The sequence below is a fragment of the Rhamphochromis longiceps genome, linkage group LG17 (assembly GCF_057381845.1).
Source record: "Rhamphochromis longiceps isolate RC_006_pf linkage group LG17, R_longiceps_female_GT1.1, whole genome shotgun sequence".
Classification (NCBI taxonomy): domain Eukaryota; kingdom Metazoa; phylum Chordata; class Actinopteri; order Cichliformes; family Cichlidae; genus Rhamphochromis; species Rhamphochromis longiceps.
In genome coordinates, this window is record NC_140573.1 from 37,989,749 (window position 1) to 38,010,874 (window position 21,126).

The 21,126-nt window shown below is 39.8% G+C and overlaps 1 long non-coding RNA gene across 1 annotated transcript; it reads right to left on the minus strand.

Moving 5' to 3' along the window:
• Positions 1-554: 554 nt before the first annotated feature.
• LOC146650145 (uncharacterized) lies at positions 555-2,220 on the minus strand. The gene is made up of 3 exons (XR_014908363.1): positions 2,026-2,220; positions 1,826-1,936; positions 555-1,049 (listed from the first exon to the last, which is right to left on the minus strand). It is a non-coding gene; the product is annotated as an uncharacterized LOC146650145 (long non-coding RNA).
• Positions 2,221-21,126: the final 18,906 nt, after the last annotated feature.

Sequence of the window (21,126 nt, forward strand, 5' to 3'; positions counted from 1 at the left end):
TGTTATCGCGATAACTCCCGGGGCAGGTAGTACGGACGCATGCTAACGGCTAACAGCTCAATGTCTCTGCTGCAGAGTTGCTCTTTTACAGTGATGTGCCCAGGGTTACACCATCTGTCGTTCACAAAAACTGCCAGTCCCCCTCCTTTCCTCTTACCGCTGTCTCTGGTCCTGTCCGCTCGCAGCAGCTGGAATCCCGGTAGTGTCACGCTTGTGTCCGGAGTTAGCGATGTTAGCCACGACTCCGTTAGCATCATGATGCTACATTGCCGGTACTCCCTCTGTGACCAGGTTAGCGACGTGAGCTCATCCATCTTATTGGGCAAAGATCTTACGTTTCCAATAATTACAGAAGGAAGAGATGGTCGATAACGTCTCCTTCTCGGGCGACGGCGCTCCTTCCCAGCACGACACCCCCGTCTTTTCCTCCTCAGCTCGCTGGGAATATCGGGTCTGTCCGCCGGCAGTACCGCTGCAGGACGCAGCGCTAACAGCTGATCCTTACTGTAAACAAAGGATCTCTGCTCTGGGTCCCCAGACACGGGTGAAAAAAGTAGTGTAGCCAAGTACAGGATAGGGTAGGGGAAATTAAAGTAAGATGGAGAGAATGGGCCAATAGCTAGATTCGCAGGAGGGATAAAGGGAGTTGCGTGGAGAAGAATGACTGGAGCCACAGGTAAAGTTGCTATGAATTGTATTAAACTATTTAGCAACAATTTAACAGCATTTTATGAACAGGAATGAAAACATAAAATAAAATACAGTGACAGCAATAATAATAACAGTCAGAATCCTAGCTGAGCTCAGATATGTCAGTCTTGCCGGCTTAATAGTCAGTGTTCAGTCAAGTCAAATCCAACAGGTCAAAAGTTTGTGATTGGTGCGATTTCGTCCTACCGCACTGTTGCAATTGTTCGTGAGAGAAGAGCAACCTGCCCTTCTGGGCCAACTCAGAATGGCTGTGGTTCGGTTCGGTTCAAAGGGAAAGGCTCGCCATCTTCCTCGTCAGGAAGAGATCCAGGTCTCACGATCCCATAAAAAAACCTAGCCTGTAAACAACAGGACTATTACTAATTCAGTTCACACTCTAATGATATACATGGCCATATGTAAATAATGTAAGTGCTATAACAAAACAAGCACAAAACATTAATTCTAATTTCTAACTATAGTCTATACAGTGCATCTTAATCATGAATGCAATCTTTAAATCACAATCAGCTTATTCTATCGTCAAGGTGCACATTTCTATCAGAAATCAGAAATAAACCATAAACTATGGTAGATTATTTTTTTACAGTATTGCCCTTTAACTGAATTACAGGAGCATTGCTTTACACTGCATAGCAATGAAGCAATATATTATTTACACTCAATGTACAGAATAAAATTACCAAAAGAATATACAAAAACCCACAGGCTGTAGTTTTACAGTATGTGGTAACGTATCAGCACAGTAAGAATACACACGGACATCTATCTATTCCTGCTGTGACAAAACAAATTTCCCACGTGTGGGACTAATAAAGGTTATCTTATCTTATCTTATCCAGTGCCGCTCGAGCATCAAATGTAACAAAATAAAGTAGATTCATGACCTTTAAGATCAACATTAACTTATTCCATCATTTAATTTTAGTGCATTTAATATTCAACAAGTAATACTAGAACATCATCAGCACAAAGCTGAGTGCTCAAAATGGCTGAACTCAGTGAGAAACCCCGTGTGTTCTCCCACAGTGAAAACGTGGTCAGCTACAGCTATGAGCATTAGGCTAGTTAGCTTTTCAATTAGCCTGATTCGCCCAGTCCCAGTTTAACTCACCAGCACACTTCTAATGTTCAACTCTCAGAGAGGATCTTGTTCAACTCTCAGAGAGGATCTTGTTCAACTCTCAGAGAGGATCTTGTCCACTTCATCCGCTCCCGCGCAGATCTACAACATTGAAATCGGGCCATTATATTCCCTGTTAACTTCTTGTTAGCTTTTTAGCTTCAAGGTTAGCTTAACAGCTTCTGACTCACCGCGATGGTTTCAAGGTCCGAAATGTTCACAATAAATCAGGTCCGTTTCTCCAAGGTCCATGCAGATCTCCGGTATGGATATTTGCTCAATTTATCAAGTTAATAGTTATTTTCCAGCGAAAAGCTTGGCGGTGAAAATCAGTGATGGTCTCGTGCACCTCCGTCTCTCTCTGTGTCTGAGCACGTGACGGTACAGAGCAGGGGAAAGCGGGGCTTGTTCCTTCCTAACCAGTAGGGGTGTTAAATATACTCTTTGGGTTTTATTCTTGTTACAGGAAAAATGATTCTATGTTTCTTTACCTTCTTTTAAATGTGCAAGCATGCCCTTTTGTCTATGGTTAGATTAGTTTAGAATTATCTTTTTAGACTTTCTCAGCAAAGACATACTGTTTTGGGACATATTGTTTTAGATTGTTTTATCTCTCACAGCTTTCTCCCAGCTCTCTGCTGACGAGACTAGCGCCACATATGGAGTTGTTTATTTTATCTGTTTTGTATTTTCTTATCCTGTTCTCACTGTCTTTCCTATAAAAAGTGCCCAGCCTCTGTACACGTTGTGAGTTGTTCTGAACAGCTTACCCGTGTGCACGTTAAAGCATAAAAAGTGATCTTGTCTCATTGTGTCTTTATTTCTCCTGGGTCTTTTACAGAGTTTTCCCCCAACAATTCTTATATTTATAGTATTTATCTTTTATTATTGATTTATTTTTGATCAACTCAGTGATTAACAGAGTAATGATAAATCCCAATTAACAATAACATGTTGTAGTGCATTACTGAGTCGTGTAAACTCACTGGGTTACAGTAGAAATAAACTGAAAAAAACGACCAGGACTAGCACAAAACGGTAGAACATGGTTGCAGAGTCTAATTACTAATACGTTAGTTATAAAAAAATTACGAGAAAAAAGATAAGAAAGAAAGAAACTCAGAATGAGCAGAGCTGCTGTAACAGGCTGCCGCACACGGGGGGCGCCATAGCAACAGTAGCAGCACCTAAGCTCTCGCTTTTGAGTCACTGCTTATACTGAACATGTTGGTTTATGTTAAGCAGGAGAAGGTTGCAAATAGTTTTCCACTGTAGGCTTATATATCTACAGTTCTTTCATGTTTCAATGGATTTCATGTGTGTCTTTGAACCTGTGACCACTATTCAAAGCGTAGTATTCAGTTCTGAAAATGTTCTAAAAGCTGCCAAGCATACATTTTACCTGCTATGCAGTACAGTGCTAAGTACATACAGTGCATCTGGAACATAACCAAGGCATTTTTACTTGTTCCACATTTTATCATATTACAGCCTTATTCCAGAATTCACTCTTCACCCCAAAATCCGTGGGGCAATTTATCCCATCCTTTGCTTTAGAACCTCTCAAGCTGCATAAGATTGGATAGGGAGCATGAGTGCACAGCCACTTTCAGCACTCCAAGAGATGTTCAAGGACACTCACAGAGCGGTCCTAAAGAGAGACCTTTGTTATCTTTGTTACAGAAGCTCTGAAGCAGGTTATCATCAAGAATGTCTCTCTACATTGCTGCATTCATCTTCTGTTGACCTTAACTAGTCTCCAAGATCCTGCTGCTGAAAGCCATCCCCACAGCATAATGCTGCCACCACCATGCTACACTGTAGAGACGGTGTTGGCCAGGTGATGAACACTGCCTAGTTTGCTCCAAACACAACGTTTGAATTCAAGTCAAAGCCTTTTTTGTTTCATTAGAATATAGTTTCTCTTGGTCTGAGAGTCCTTGAGGTGGCTGTCATTATGTGCTTTTTATTGAGGATTGGCTTCCGCATGGCCACTCTACAAGGTTAGTGGTCTAATGACATTGATCGTGTTGCGTAGACACAGTCGTATCAAGGTTCTTATCATAACTTGGCAAGAAAACTGCTGTAGAACTATTCTCACTCAATCAAGCCATTCATTTTGAAAAACCAGAGGATCTTTATGCCACGACATCACGAATACACTTCTGGTAATTGCCAACTTTGAATCCCTGACTTCAGACCAGCATAATAAGCATTCTCTGATGAAGACAAAAAAAAATAGTGAGGTATATAATGAGTGACTAAAGATATTTTCCATCGAGCATCTGAGATGTGAATAGCACCCATGTTATAGTAACACACACATTCAGGTCCTCAGGTATTCAACTCCAAGATCTGTCTGATTGCAGCAATTTTCTTCTCTAAATTTCTGTCTGTCTAAATTATCCATGATATGTTTTCCCCATTTAGTCTTCCTCTACCGTTTCTGCGCCTGTCTGTCTCCATTTGTATTTGACTTTTTCTGTCTGTCTCCCGTTCCGTCATGTCATTTTGACTCAAACGCATCCCCTCTACCACCCCTCCCTCCTTTTTCTTTTTTCAAATCTCCAGCCAGTCCACACCTGCTTTGTCTCCCAAAGTCATCCTAATTAGTGTTTAAAGCTCCCGCTCCCCCACGGCGAGGTCGTCTGTGCCCGTAAGCCACCGCTGCCTCGTCTTCGCCATGCCAGCGCTAATGAAATAGCCCTATCTGCTGACATCAATGCTCGTGCGTGAGGGTGTGTAAGAGAGAAAAGAGACCACTCGCACATCATTAACAGCATTACCTCAATTACAGAGTCTGACAATGAGAACTAGCTGAGAGAGATGGGGAGTGAGTGAAGCGTGGGGGAGGTCGAGCAAATGAAGTAACTCAAATCGTAGCCTGTCGAAACAATGCAAACAGTAACTTTACATATAAAAAGGTTATTTCCTCCTTGGGTCACATCTTTTTTTCTTCCCCACTTTTAAAAAGCATTCATATTCAAGAGTGGGTGTGATTGAATCCACGCTGACACATCACTGGGATGGAGATATTGCAGCACATGCAAGCGAGTATTTCTGTAAGGTGGTCCGCATGCAATCACACCAGCTCAATGGTTTCTCTGTCATCCTCGATCTTGTTGCATGACAGAGCTTTCTCCTGCCTCCTCAACAACAATAACTAGATTTGACTCTTGTCATGATCTTCCAGCCCCATGTTCCTGCTCCCTCTTTTTATATATCTATATATATATATTTAAAAAATAAAAAAAAAGGGGGGGGGGGGGGGTGGAAGAAAAAGAAAAGATGACCTGATGTCTGTCTATTATTTACCCCTGAATTTCCTCTGGGAACAAGAAACAAAACAACAAAGGTCGGATAAAAAAGGAGCAAAAGGGGACATGATGGAGTTGGAGGAGACACTAGCTGTGGGGAGAAACAGTTACAAATCAATATCGTGAATCTGTGGGGATTTGAAATGGTGCCCAGGGACAGTTTAGGAGCAGCACATCCGCTGCAGATTGTGTGTCTCACCCAAGGGGCGAGGCAAGTCAGGGCTGCTCGACCACCGCGCTCAACAAATCAATAGTCCTGCATTTTATGTGTGTGTGTGTGTGTGTGTCTGCCTGTGTGCGATCTGCCCACAAGCTCAACGTCCGCTGACAGAGAGAGCCAGGTGAAGTGTGTTGGGTGAGAAAATTGTGCAAACAAGGAGATTGTTATGGGAGCCGGGGGCAAATAAATGCTGCGGTAAAGGTTAGGTGCTGTGCTGGATGAGATCTTTTTTGTCTTCTGTCTTTTCTTCTATTGGGAAGCTGTACAGATTTGAGCAAACGTTTTATGACATGAAACGCTAAGAAAAAATACCATGGGATTGTTTCTAACACAGGATGAGAGGATATGGCTGAACACACAGCAGTTATATTAAAAGGAACATTGTTTTTTCTGTTCTGATATGAAGCTATCGCTGCACCCAATGTAGCCAAGATTACATGGAAAACAATTAAAGCAGGACCACTCCTGCATAAATTAATACCAATGTTGGTATTTCATACAGTATGCTATGCATTTTTATTAAAAACACTGCATTACATTCAAGTGTTGATATTTTCATTTTCCAGAAATATACTTTCCCTATTACATTCTAATACTTTAGAATCAACTTTCTTCTAGTTAAACAGATGATTCTCAAACTTTAGACCCAAAGGGGGTTTGCATAATTTAGAATTCAACATAAATGGGAAACATTACAGCCAATTTAAAAAAAAATAAAAATAGAAGAAGCCGTGTAAGGTCTAAACGCATGACAAACAGACAAAACTGAGAATACCAAAACCAGACACATTAACATGAGACACGGACTTTCAAAGTAAAACAGGAAACATAACACAGAGATGCGAACTTGACATGTGATGCAGCTGACAGGGGAGACAGAGCAACTATGGAACACAGAGACATAAGCCATAAGACAGAGAACTGTATGAAACCAAAAGACTAGAAATGATAGATAATATCAAAATCAAAGTTCAATACTAATATAAAACTGAAAAATCTGGGGCGATGACCCAGGCACCCTAACAGTGGCACATAAGTCACATATGAAATTCTAAGGAAGGTCTGATTAAACTGATTACGGGCTGCTGGCCTCGTTCTTGTCTGACTCTAGCTTATCTGTCATATTTTTTATTTCATGATGGTTTTCAGTTAGTGAAATATGGATTCATGCAGACCATTTGAGCAGATCCCTTACTTGTTTTAGAAAAAGTTGTCTTCAGAATGGGAGTATATGTTGCTCTAAAACCCATATATACCTTTTAGCACTGACGAGGCCTTTCCAGATGTGCAAGCTACCAATTCCATATGAATTAATATACCCCTATACCATCAGAGAGGCAGGCGTTTCGGCTGAATGCTGATAATAAAGCCGGATAGTCCCTCTCCTCTTTGCCACAGATACTAATCTCACCACAAAATAGTTTTCCACTGTGTCTCACTCCATTTTATAAGGGCTTTGGTCCAGAGAAGACGGCTGGGGTCCTGGATCATGTTCACACATGGCTTCTTTTTTGCATGATAGAGCTTTAACCTGCATTTGTGAATGAACTCTGTTCACAGTCATTTTTGGAATGATTTCTGCTCCTGAAACCATGCAGTGATTTCCATGACAGAATCACGACTGTTTTTAATGCAGTGCTGCCTGAGCTCCCTAGGATCATGGCCATCCAATATTGACTTTGGCCTTGTTTGACCTTGGGGGTTTTCATGATGGATAATGAGATATGATCAGTCAATTTTACACTGAAGGAACATTATTCTAAAGTTTTTTGCAGATTGGTGAACCTTTGCCCATCTTTACATCTGAGAAACTCTGCCTCTCTAAGAGGCTCTCTTTATACACAGTCCTCGAAGGATCGACCCAAGTCCCCACCTTGCAACGTGCAGGACTTAAAGGATCTGTTGGTTAAATCTTGGTGCCAGATACCACATCACACCTTTGGGGTTTCCAGTGGAGTCCATGCCTCGATGGCTCTGCGATGTTTTAGCAGCAAAAGAGGAAACGCCACATTAGGCAGGTGTTCATAATGTTATGCCTGATCAGTGTATGCCGCAACATGCTGAGATCCACAAGACAGATGACTTTGCAATCAGATCTATATCTAAACAGATGCACCAAAAAATACAGACATTTTTATCATCAACATGACTTTAAACAATTCCTAAATGTACTTTTTGTACACACTTCACAGTACATCTTCCAGGCTTCAGCAATACTGTATGCTCTTATGCATATCTATTCTTTCAGAACTATGGCAATTAGCATACTGTACTGCAGGCAACAGCTGGTGCGCCACACTTGAGTGCATTATCTGTATACTGGGAACTAACACGTGTACTCTGTTGTTGTTTTGCAAGTCGGAATCATTATTATTGCAAAGCTAAAAGGGAATACAAAGCAGGCAAGACAGCTGAGGGCGCAACAAGGGAAACCATTTGCATGTGCAGTTATTTACATGTAGTTCATTCTATCATGCTGTTATGTGAAATTTAAACAATTTGCTCATTTCAGAGAATGAGACCGGTCTTTTTTGTAAAGTGGGTAACGGCACGATTATTATTCTTCAAGACACTGTGTGTGACACAGGGTGACAGATGCATGTGTGTGTTTGTATGTTAAGCTATGCTGGCTATGAGCAACACCCACTTGTTAGGGTGTACCAAAGTAACGGGTCCAACAAGGTGTGTAAATGTGGCACGCAGAGTGATGTGCAGAATTAGCGAAGCTCACGTAGCATAGTCAACCCTGTTGGATTTTCCACTCCGTTTTTAACTGTTTCATAAAACAAGTCGCTTTAAGTAAATGTCAAATGTGTGACATTTAGATATATATTCATATGAAACTGAGCTTGTGCTGTTTACAGTCTCTTGTACTGAAGGGTATTCCAATCAAAATATGTGCTTGTATATGCGTCACTGTAAGTACAGTTTCGCTTCCCTTTAAATGCCAGTTGAATCCAAAGAGAACAGCAGACATCAAGAAAGCTTTATGTACATGTATCTACATATATCACAGTCAATTGATGTATGGAATCTTCATTTAAAAAACTGCATTTTGTATTTACTTTTTTTACTCAAGTTATATTTGTCTAATATAACTGCTTGAAAGCCCACCTGAGGTCTGCACACTTGCCAACAAAATCAGCAAAATCTTACTGTTCTTAACAAGTGAAAAAGAACAAATTAGCAAATGTTTGATCAGGCAGGTAAGAGAGGAAAAAAATGCATTGTTTCATATGTAAATAAAGTTGTTATCACAGGACAGCTATTATTTTTAATTACTGTCTATTGAATATTTCTCTAATGTCACATATTGAACATTGTACCACCGTTTCACACCTCTCACCAACAAAACTATCAGCCTTTGGGAGGCTGGCTTAAGCTTTAGATATGTACTGTTAAATGTTAATGAAGCTCTAAAGATCTGAACCACATTTCCTTATCACTTCTTCATCCAACTGTGGATTTATTCTGTTTGTACTGCCCCAGAGGTGCTAGAGTTGTAAACGTGAAAGCAATTCTAGTTATTCATGTACAGATGTCATGTCCCTGAGTAATTGGCAGTTGACTTTATTTAAGCACAAGGACATTTTGAAATTATATTACCTGATTTTGTGTGCTACAACTGTCAACTATGTCACTGCCACTTAAATGCTGTGCTTTTCTTTTTTACTTTATAAATAAAACACCATAATTCCCTCCACACTCACCACCAAGCTGGAGCATCTGGGACTCAGCTCATCTATGTGTCAGTGGATCTCCAACTTCCTAACTGGCAGACCACAGGCAGTAAGGATGGGCGGACATGTCTCAGCCTCCACCACTCTCAGCACTGGAGCCCCCCAGGGGTGTGTTCTGAGCCCCCTGCTGTACTCTTTGTACACATATGACTGTGTGGCCACTACCAGCTCCACCACCATCATCAAGTTTGCTGACGACACCGTCGTGGTGGGCCTGATCTCTGATAACAACGAGACGGCCTACCTGAAGGAGATTAGGAATCTGGAGAACTGGTGCCAGAGGAACAACCTCCTTCTAAACGTCAGTAAGACAAAGGAGCTGATAGTGGACTTCAGCACTAAGCAGGAGAGGAACTACCAGACCCCCGTCATCAACGAGTGCCCAGTGGAGAGAGTGGACAGCTTCAAATACCTCGGAGTTCACATCACGCAGGACCTGTCATGGTCCTGTCACATCAACACCGTGGTGAAAAAGGCCCGACAGCGTCTCTACCACCTCAGACGCTTGAGAGACTTCCAACTGCCCTCCAAGGTGCTCAGGAACTTTTACTCGTGCACCATAGAGAGCATCTTATGGGAAACATCTTAACCTGGTTCGGGAACAGCACCATGCAGGACAGACGAGCTCTACAGAGGGTTGTGCGGTCAGCTGAGCGCACCATCCGCTCCGAGCTCCCTGACCTGCACTCAATCTACAGCAGGCGGTGCTGGACCAAGGCCAGGAAGATCGTGAAGGACCTCAGCCATCCCAACAACAGACTGTTCTCTCTGTTGAGGTCAGGAAAGCGATTCCGCTCCCTGAAGACCAACACAGAGAGACTGAGGAGGAGCTTCTTCCCGCAGGCGATACGGTCTCTCAATCACACCACCACACAGTACTGACCCACACATATGGTTCTTACACACACACTGGACTTTCTGGACATTGTTTTTGCACACATTGTTTTTTTGCACAACACTGGTCACTATATTCTTCATTTCCGGTTAATACTTGTACAGCTGCTGTTATTGTGTATATATTTATTTATATTTAGATTTCTTCATACATTCTTATATAGTTCTATATTGTGTATTTTGTTGTACAGTTATTTTATTTTCAACTTTAATTTATATATTTTATCTTATTCCTTCCCAGTTAAATTTACCTTCATTCTAATTTGTGTTGTACAGTTATTTCATTTTTAACCTTAATTTATATTTTATTCCTTCTTAGTTAAATTTACCCTTTTTAATTTTTCATATTTATTTCCTATCTTATTCATAGCCTTTTCCTTTTTTGTTTTCTTTAGGTCACGAGCAGTTGTCCAAGCATTTCACTACATATCGTACTGTGTATGACTGTGTACGTGACAAATAAAATTTGAATTTGAATTTGAAATCTGATATTTTGTCCCGTTTTGCTGGATCCTGGACCCTCTTGCCACCAACAGAGCCATTTTGCATGGATTCGCCATTCATTGACTGACATAAATTGCTGTAACCATAAAGTGTCTCCCTCATTTGCTGGTTGGTTTTAGCAGTGGGGGGAAAGCACTTGGCTTGCCTGTGAATTTCCCCTTTGGTTCATTTAGCTGAATATAACAGAATAGCTTCAGGCAAATTTAATGAGTCACCCATTCAAAATGATTTTTTGATGTTTCTCCGCTCTCTTCCACTTAAAGAAATACCCTCTGTGATACTGACCTAAAACGCTTCCTTTTAGTCAACGCTTCTGATTTTAATTTACAAGCTAAGCAACGTGGAACGGTGCTTCAGAGCCACTTGATAATCCATGTGCAGAGATACATTTATGTTTCTTCAGAGAGCTATTAAAGCAGTGAAAATGCAATTAAGCAGTTGTAGTGGTGGGGCCCCCTTGTTTTTTGCAGATGTCTGCACCTGGGGGAGTACACAAAATATTGACACTGAAGCTTTAATTGTCTTTACTGAGCATCTACACTCAGAGACCAAATAAATCTGTCTCTTAATCTTTCTTTGTGTCACAACATGTACAAACTGAGGTGAGATGAGAGAGATTTCACATCAGTCTGCATAATTACTGCTTGGTATAATGGTACATAATGGCATAATGCAGCAATTTTTCTAAATCAGTTTGAACCTTCAGACCTCTGCAGCCATCCTAGCTGATCTTTCTGGCTATAGTTAGGCACATTGGTGCTTTGATAGCCAACATGAGTGTCATAGGACACTCATAGAGTCAGTTTTAATAATAATACAGTTACAGTAGGGAAAATAGCCATTGGAGACTGTAGAAGGACATAAACTGTGACAGTGTGCAATAAGCTTGCAGTCTTGTTTCCTTTCAAATGAATGCTTTAAATGAGGCGACCAGGTCAAATGGTGTCTTCAAAGCGACTTTGCTGCATAAAGATCACAATAAAATGACAATAAAACTCCATCAGTCTGCTATCAGCTTGTGATTGAACGGAGTCAAGTTACCAAATATGTCCAGTATATTTGTGATAATACAGATTAACTGTGCTAAATCAGAAAAAAAATCACAAATCTGTCAGCATCTGTTGCAAATCTGTTGCCATCGACATTTACATGAAACACTATTTCACTGATTTTATTGTGAGTTCAGCCAACATACCATAAATTTGAAACAGTAGCTGCAGATCGGCTGCTCTTGTTTGTTGCCTTGCTTCTGTGTAGGAATCTAACCCGAACACAGCCAGTTGGCAACCAACCAAGCTCATCAAAGAGATTTACTGACATGTGATGGCAACCAGTGTGCCTTCATAAATTGGACGGCAATTATTTGTAAACCTTCAACAGTCTCTTTAAAACTGATTGCAGCAAGTTCAAACTGGATTGCAGTTGGCAGGTTACCTCCCACCAGGTGATCTCTGTAATCACCTTGCAATTGAAAGTAGCCGCCCAGAATCTGAGGGTGACCCCTGATCCCAAGAGGGCTTGGCATCCTATTTTACACTAGTGTGACTGAGCATGCCGTGTCAAACTAAGTGCAAGATACTGAACCTTAAACTTTATGGCTGATTTAGCATCCTCCACTACAGCCAAAAGAAATATTGGTTAATATAATAGTTAATGTGAATGGAAAATGTGTCAATTTATTTATAAGAACCAAGCTGTATGGCAACAGTTGTGGACAGATCTTACTCTAAATCTAACCTGATAAGGGGAAAGTTTGCTGATCACCCACCGATGTCAGTCAGCTTCATCCTCCCTAGTCCAATAATGTTAATTAAACTGAACATCTATCCAGCAGTAGAGTAGTTAGTAGTTATATATCTTGCTCAACTAAGATGTAATGGTATATTAAAGAATATCTTAGAGAATATAGAACATCCTACTGGTACCTGCTATGGATAACAGCTGATACTGTATTGTGAAATTGCTGATAATGGTTACTGATAAGGTAATGCCAAAGGCCAGGCCTCAGGGCAAGTGGTGTAGATTGTCTGATGAACAGAGACAGTCACTCACTGTCTGTGGTCATCTAATAGACAAAGCACCACAGACATAGACCTACACACAGACACACACACACAGACATTTGTACAGGCCTACATAAACCATTAACCCCAGCCCTTCCATGTACATCAGTATAATTACATTTTAAGGTAATCTGCATTACTAAATGCAGGAAATAACCCGCAACTGCCCTGATAATCACTCACAGCAGAAACAGAAAAAAGGTCATTAAAGATGATAAGTGCTTAGATGTAGAAATCACACACACACAGATGGCTTTGTGACTCCTCTTAAGGGGATATGTGATGAAGAAAAAGGGTCTTGACCTTTTTACTTCACACTGATGCTTCAATTATTAGACCATATGGCCTAAGGGTAGACATTTCGAGACAGTGTTTTTAACCCTGATGCATTCTCTTAATTCAGGTTTTACAGAAACTTATGTTTTGAGGACAAAGGGTAGAACTTAGGTTAGAGATTCAAACTCAGTTCAAGAAAAACCTTTGAGGTAACAACTTATGTAACCACATGCATAAAAAGAGGCAGAAAAGCAGTAACTGTGTCACATCTACCTTTTTGTATACAAATGCAGTAAATTTAGCATCTGTGGTTATGCTTAGGGGTGTGGGGTATACATCAGGATTGTTGTAATATGACTCTTTAGTGTATAAAGGTATAAACGCCCACAGGGAACGGTTCTGGCTCCGTTCCTCTTCACCATCTACACTGCAGACTTCTCCCACAATTCCACCCAGTGCTTCCTGCAGAAGTTCTCTGATGACTCTGCAATAGTCGGCCTCATCACTGGTGGGGACGACAAGGAGTACAGAGGTCTGACCCAAGACTTTGTGGACTGGTGCCAGCTGAACTACCTCCAGATCAACGCCAGTAAAACCAAGGAACTGGTGGTAGACTTCCGCAGGCACAAGCATTCTCCACTGCAACCACTGAACATCCAAGGTATGGACATTGAGGCTGTGGACAGCTACAGGTACCTTGGTGTTCATCTGAACAATAGACTGGACTGGACTCATAACTCAGACGCCCTCTACAGGAAAGGGCAGAGCAGGCTGTACCTGCTGCGGAGACTCAGGTCGTTTGGAGTGGAGGGCCCACTCCTGAAGACCTTCTATGACTCTGTTGTGGCTTCTGCTATCTTTTATGGTGTGGTCTGCTGGGGCGGCAGCATCTCTGCTGGGGACAGGAAGAGACTGAACAGGGTGATCCGAAGGGCCAGCTCTGTTCTAGGATGCCCTCTGGACCCAGTGGAGGTGGTGAGTGACAGGAGAACGGCGGCTAAGCTGTCATCCCTGATGGACAACATCTCCCACCCCATGCAGCAGACTGTGACAGCACTGAGCAGCTCCTTCAGTGGGAGACTGCGGCACCCACGGTGTGGGACGGAGAGATTTCGCAGGTCTTTCCTCCCCACTGCTGTCAGACTCCATAATAAAGACTTTAACTGATCAAGCACACACATCCATACATATGCAATAATACTAAGTGCAATAATCCTTTCTGTCATCGTTGTATTTTTACTCAGTTGTATATAGTTTTTGTATTTGTATTCTATTTTTATCTTATTGTATATTTATTTTATTTTATTCTACTGTATATAGTATTTTATTTTATTCTATTCTGTACAGTTGTGTACTGTATTTATTCTTATTGTATTCTAATTTTTGCCTCATAACTTTTGCACTGTCCACTTCCTGCTGTGACAAAACAAATTTCCCACGTGTGGGACTAATAAAGGTTATCTTATCTTATCTTATCATTTATATCGATGCTATCAGATAGCACTATCGAGATGATTGCATCCTTTGGTTAGTTTGTCAAGAAATGCTGAATTGTGAAGTACATACACTGCCACGATCACTGGCGTAAGTCTCTTGACTTTTTCAACAAAATATTTGTTTCACATTTAGACTTTCATGGTTTCATGGTTCAGGAGTAACAGTGGCCTGCCAATCCAGACCACACTTACATATGGACAAGGGAAACAGAGATTTGGTGTTGCGGCCTTAACGGTGTGCACCTGTACTTCCTCTGTTGACCTCAGACTGTATCCCATTTTATGCCATTTATTTTTTGTTGACTTTTGACTGGCTAACATTTCTTTCACAACGCTTAAGATTTTGTTTTGTTTGTTTGTCTTTTTGTTTTTTTGCATTTTTATATAAACTCGGTAAAATCCCTGATTTAAAAAATGTCTATGGACATATGGATATAACCTTACTTAGAAGTGATGAATTTACCATTCTCTTATTAGTAATCAAAATTAAATTTAGTTTCTTTAGTTTCATCAAAAAGAAGAAGATATTTTTATTAGATTCTCATATTCTTTGCTTTCTAAGATATTATATAGCTGGTAAACACTTGCTTAATAGCCAGTCTACTTATTTAAGACATATATATTAAAGTGCTTTACGTGACCCACTCTTATCATGCTCTAATTGTCTTTTCACCCGTTTGTTTACTTCCCATCATTGTTTGTGTTACTGGTGATGGCATGTCAGGAGTAAATGGGAGACTGCTCCATGGAGCTTTTTTTTTAATAATAGGAGTTTGATTTCCTCACTCTCCATTTTACTTTTACTTAGTGATGGCAGTAGCAGCTGAAAACAATTCAACTCCCCAGATAAGCAGTCTTAAATTTTCTAGGAAAGATATATTATATTGCTATACATTTTTTTGCTATTAATGTTGGGTAACACTAATTTAACCCACTGACTGACAGACAAAGAGGAGATAGAGCTCTTAGAAATGACTCTTTCTTATGAACCCCTTTTGTGTTTCCCTGTGAACCAAATTACCTGCTTTTTGAGAGGAACCCACACAATGATAGGTGACATAATGAAGGCAAAGGATAACTGGGTAAAGCCGGGTTCAACACGGCTTAATCGTTTTTGACACAATCTTGATTATAATACAGTTTCTAACATTGTTATTCTCTTTGTGTTCCTTTGTGCCTTTGAAATTCAAACTGCTTTGACAAATTATGACTGAGTGAGAGAACTGCTTTGGCAGCTGAGTGTAGATAAACTCAGTAGGTGGAGCAGGAGTTTAAAATCTTAAAGAGCTTGGTTTTGTGTTTCAAGTGAGCTCTTATAAAATAACTTATTGTAGTGTTTAAAAATGAAATGTATATATTTCAAATATATACACACACATATATATATATACACATCTACTTGAACAGAGCCAAGGCTACAATACCATACACAAATCCCAGGGTATGGATTCATGCTGGGTGCTGTGTGGTTCTATGAGAAAGGAAGGGGCGGAGTCTCTGTGCTGAGATTGAAATCCACTTGGAAAGTTTGACTGTTTGCCTTAGCCTGCCTTATTTGCCAGATGGCCATGGTTTGTGGTCTGGGACTGCCGTGGCACAGTCCATAAGGCAGCCGTCTCTCAAACCCATGTAAGAATCCCCATGTGTGGAGTTGTTTTTTGTCTTTTGCAAATTCTCATTGCCTGTTACAGGCTCTGCTGTCTCACTGCCTGAATAATAGAGAAGATACACAATCATGGCAGGATGTTGGTGGCGGAGCTGGAGTAATTGATTCTCTTAATAAAATAGAAGAATATCATCGTGTGCTTTTGTCACTGCAGGGTAGCCAGGTGGATTAATGAAACAAGGTCATACCTAGAATGAACTGACATTCATGTTGCTGAGCCCCGTCTATTTCCTGCTAGTGCTACAAACACAGCTGAGCCAAAAATCTGAAAATTTTGGACAGCTTTCCTGGATTACATACATGCACAGCAACTCAATTAGCTACATTACTAACAGAAGGATGAGCCAGGTTAGAAACAACAGATTCAAATTCAAATTCAAATTCAAATTCAAATTTTATTTATAATAATAATAATAATAATAATAATAATGGATACTTTATTGATCCCCATGGGGAAATTACTTGTTTTTCTCTGCATTTGACCCATTCACTCAGTGAAGCAGTGGGCAGCCCACTAAGCAGGCGCCCGGGGAGCAGTGTGTAGGGACGGTACCTTGCTCAGGGGTACCTCAGGGTAGCCGTTAAGTGGATTCGAACCGCCGACCTTCCGATCATGGGGCGACCACTTTACCTACTGAGCTATCCCTGTCACGTACACAGTCATACACAGTACGATATGTAGTGAAATGCTTGGACAACTGCTCGTGACCTAAAGAAAACAAAAAAGGAAAAGGCTATGAATAAGATAGGAAATAAATATGAAAAATTAAAAAGGGTAAATTTAACTAGGAAGGAATAAAATATAAATTAAGGTTAAAAATGAAATAACTGTACAACACAAATTAGAATGAAGGGTAAATTTAACTGGGAAGGAATAAGATAAAATATATAAATTAAAGTTGAAAATAAAATAACTGTACAACAAAATACACAATATAGAACTATATAAGAATGTATGAAGAAATCTAAATATAAATAAATATATACACAATAACAGCAGGATGCAGGATATGTGAAGTAAGCAGATCAACAAAAAGTTAAAACACAGTGACCATAGTTTGGAATGTAGAGTGGCACTAAACGTTATTTTATTTACTGATTCTGATCTCTTTTTTTTTTCTAAGCCTGACCAGCCATTATCGATTTTTGTCAATTATCAGTTCTTCTTCCAACAAACTAAGAACATATAAACAGAAATCAACTTTTCTTCTTTAAATAACTTTGAAAATTGAAGAAATTACAAGTTTTAAAATTTCCTCTAAACTGCGGTGAGTTAAAGGGGCTTCTCTGGTACAAATAATTACCTGACAATAAATTTCTGTATATCCACCTTTACCTGACATACCTTACAAAATAAAAGCAGGTGCAACACATTATTACAACAAAGCAATCTCAGGCACTTACATAATGTAATGTCATTTAATAACAGGACATCAAACCTTTTCTCTTTTTCAGTTGTCCTCGTATCTGCTTTGATCCGTTGCTCATACCGAGGCTGCTGGCTTGTGCCTTTCTCTTTGCTCCTCAGCCTTTGTTGGCTTACGAGTTTGGTGATTTAAGACTCTGACTAAGTTTGTTGCTATAGACGTTCTCGTGCTTTTATTTGATGAACTTTGTGCCTTCACTCAGAGTGAGAAGCATCCTGATATGTGAGTGTGTGGCTGTGTGTGTGGTTGTGGCTATTTGCCCGCAGCACTATGCACATGTTGCGCAGACATGAAGGGCTCAACTTGAAGGTGACTAACTGGTCACCAGTTCAGTTCACTGGGAGCGTCTCTGGCTGGTTGATAGGTGGATTTCTGTTTGAAAATGTGACATATGTAGCAACTGGAACTCACTAAGCTAACAGGGAATTGCTATAAACAACCTAGATAGAAAAGTTCATTCTATTTCCCTGTTAAGGCCAAAGAGCAACAGAGATGGAAGGTTCATTTAATCTCCCAGGATTTAAAAAAAGTACTCCTCCTTTCTGTACCATCATTACCTGATAAGCAATGGATGCCTTTACATTTACCTGAAATGTTAATGCTGCTTTTCGCCTGGCACAGTAATTAAAAGAAACTGATAAGAATTACTGGGAAAGCACTAGACCAATAAACACAATCAATAAGACTTCAGGGAAATAGAGAATTTTAAACAGTAAGGCGGCAGTGATTCAGAAAGTAGTTAGTGGTACTTGTCCTTGTGAGGTGTTCACAAGCACTTGGCACTTAAGTGAACCTGTTACACATTGCATTATTTGCTATATAAAATGGTGGTTGCTCATATTAAACAGTTGTCAGCTTATGACAAAGTAATCCTATGAGATAATTTCAGACATTTTTTTTCTTCTCTTGGATATGTGTAATGTCACAGAAAGGCAATATCCTTATTATAATCCCAGCTCTGGCTGTGAGAACAAAAGCCCCACCAGTTTCCTGGTCAAACCCTCTGTTTGTGAATGGCAGCCAATCAGAAAAAAGCTGTCTTTAGAGAAGATAATGGAAATTATGTAAAGGTACCGTGAAAAAGTCTGCAAATAAAAAAACGTGGGGCCGCAAAAATGAGCATCAAAGTTCTTCTTGAAGTAGCTAAAAATGTCCATGGTTTACAAATTATACTAGCTTTCAGTTGCAGGTCCTTCAATTTTCATATTATATCGCATAATATATTTAAATGTCATGCAAACTAACTTTTTCCCATCCACATTTATCCCACCAGCGAGCTTCAAGGTCAAATCAAAGCATTTGAGTTTAAACTAATGAGCAAAATATTGCACACTGTAACCTTTGTGCCAAATTAAATAGTTCACTTCTGGTTTATTAACATTCAACATCCCTGTTGAAGAGAACACCAGAGATACGTTACACCTCATGAAACACAGAAAAAAAATGTTATTGACTTCCTGGTTAGTCCTTGCTCCTTCCCATTTTCCCTCTTTTGTTTGCTTCTTTCCCTTTTTTATCCCTTTTTTCAGCTGTGTTTTTACCTCCAAGCTTTACTGTTTATTTTTATTCTCTCCTCTTTGTCTGTCCACCTCCTGCTCCTACTACCATTCATCACTTTACTTGTCATATCCTCCCCATCCTCTTGCTATCCATCCATCCCATCCCTTCCTCCCAAGTGGACAGGCTGCTTTGACCTGTATCTGTCTGGCATGGATGAGTCCCAAGTTTGGTTTAAATGCCCCAATTATTCTCTTGAATTATGATGTCCTGCTCTGGGCTCTGTTGCTCCATCTCTGTAGCTCTCTTATGAAAGCTGGCACAGCACAACAGAACCATTTACAGGGCACATTCTCACAAGCGCCTCTTTCAATGCACCAGGCAATGAAAAGCTGATGGTTGGTGTATAAACAGACTACAAAGAAATACTCTGACCTCTTCTGATAATGTCTGCTGTACATCCTGACTTGTATAGCAGCCTTCTCACATTTTTGGACGAGAAAGTCAATATTCACTCTTCCCCCCTGACATGAGGTTGCTTACAATAAATAAAGGTTGTTTAATACATACTGGGACATATACACTCAGCCGCCACTTTATTGGGTACACCTATTCAATGGCTTGTTAATGCAAATATCTAATCAGCCAATACAAGGGGGAAAACTAAATGCATTCAGGCATGTAGACATAATCAGGATGACCTGCTGAAGTCCAAACCAGTTATCAGAATGTGGGTAAAAGGTGATTATAGTCGACTTTGACACCATGATTGCTGGTGCACAATAGTCTGAGTATTTCAGAAACTGCTGATCTTCTGGGACTTTTCAACACAGCCTTCTCCAGGGTTTGGAGCAAATGGTATGTAAAAGAGAAAATATCCAGTGAGCAGCAGGGTAAAAATGCATTGTTAATGCCAGAGGTCAGAGGAGAATAGCCAGACTGCTTCCCGCTGTCACTCAAATAACCACTTGTTACAACCGAGGTATGCAGGAAAGCATCTCTGAATGCACAACATGTCAAAACTCAAAATTTAAATCCCGCAGCCTGTTTTATTGGCTGCTTCCAGCAGCGTAATGCCATGTCACAGCACTCACTGTACTAAAATACACTGTAAAAGAAAATCCTAAAAAAAAGTATTTTACTGTGTATTTTACAGTTTTGTATTGTTCTTCTAGAATATCATTAAATTTACATAAATACACAGTGATTTCACATTTCAAATGTAAATTAACGTAAAATCACTGCAATGTAATAAAACATAATTTTCTTGTTTTTTTTAAATGTATCTGTCTGTACATATGCATATTTAGATTGTTAAAATACATTCACAAATGTATCATGATTTCACAAATATTTGTCCATTATTTGAAAGATTGAACTGTTAAATTCAAATGTGATGCTATGGAAAAGTATATAAAATGATTCGTATAAACTTTTTTTACATCAAATAATAATAATTATTATTATTGCTATTTAGGGTGATCGTGGCATAGATGGAATTGTAAAGCGCTTTGAGGGTCTCAAAAAGCACGATATGAATGCAATCCATTATTATTTAAATCAACTGTTAACTGTATATTTCTGTACATTTAAGTATTATTATTCATATTGCCGCATTCATTGACCTTGTTTATAGGTAATTTCATTGTTTAATCACATTAAATTGTTCCTAATTGAATGTTTAAAAGCACTTGAAAAAGGCAAAATGCCATGTAAAATTAGGGCAACAAACTGTATTTTCATTACTGGAAATAACTGTATTTTTATGAGTAAGTTATTTTCTGTTATTTTACGGTATTATTTTGGCACCCCAGCTGCCGGAATATTACTGTTTTTTTAAGATGTTTTTTCTAACAGTGTAGTGTCTACAGTCATCAGATCTCAGTCTAATACACCTTTGGGGTGTGGTGGAACAGGAGACTGACATTATGGGGATGCTGCCATGTGACTATGTCCTAAAATGTGAGGAATGTTTCAAGCACCTTGTTGAATCTCAAAGGCCTAAGGGTCCAACACAAATGTGTACCTAATGAAGTGGCTGGTGAGTGTATTAGTATTTCAGAATTACATACTAATACCAGCACCCACCCCAATCCCTTCTCTATGGTGATCAAAACCACAAACAGTGACTGAGAACAGAAAATGCCGGTATTGTCTCATTTCTACGGTTATCACTAAGTGTTTGTGTTTGT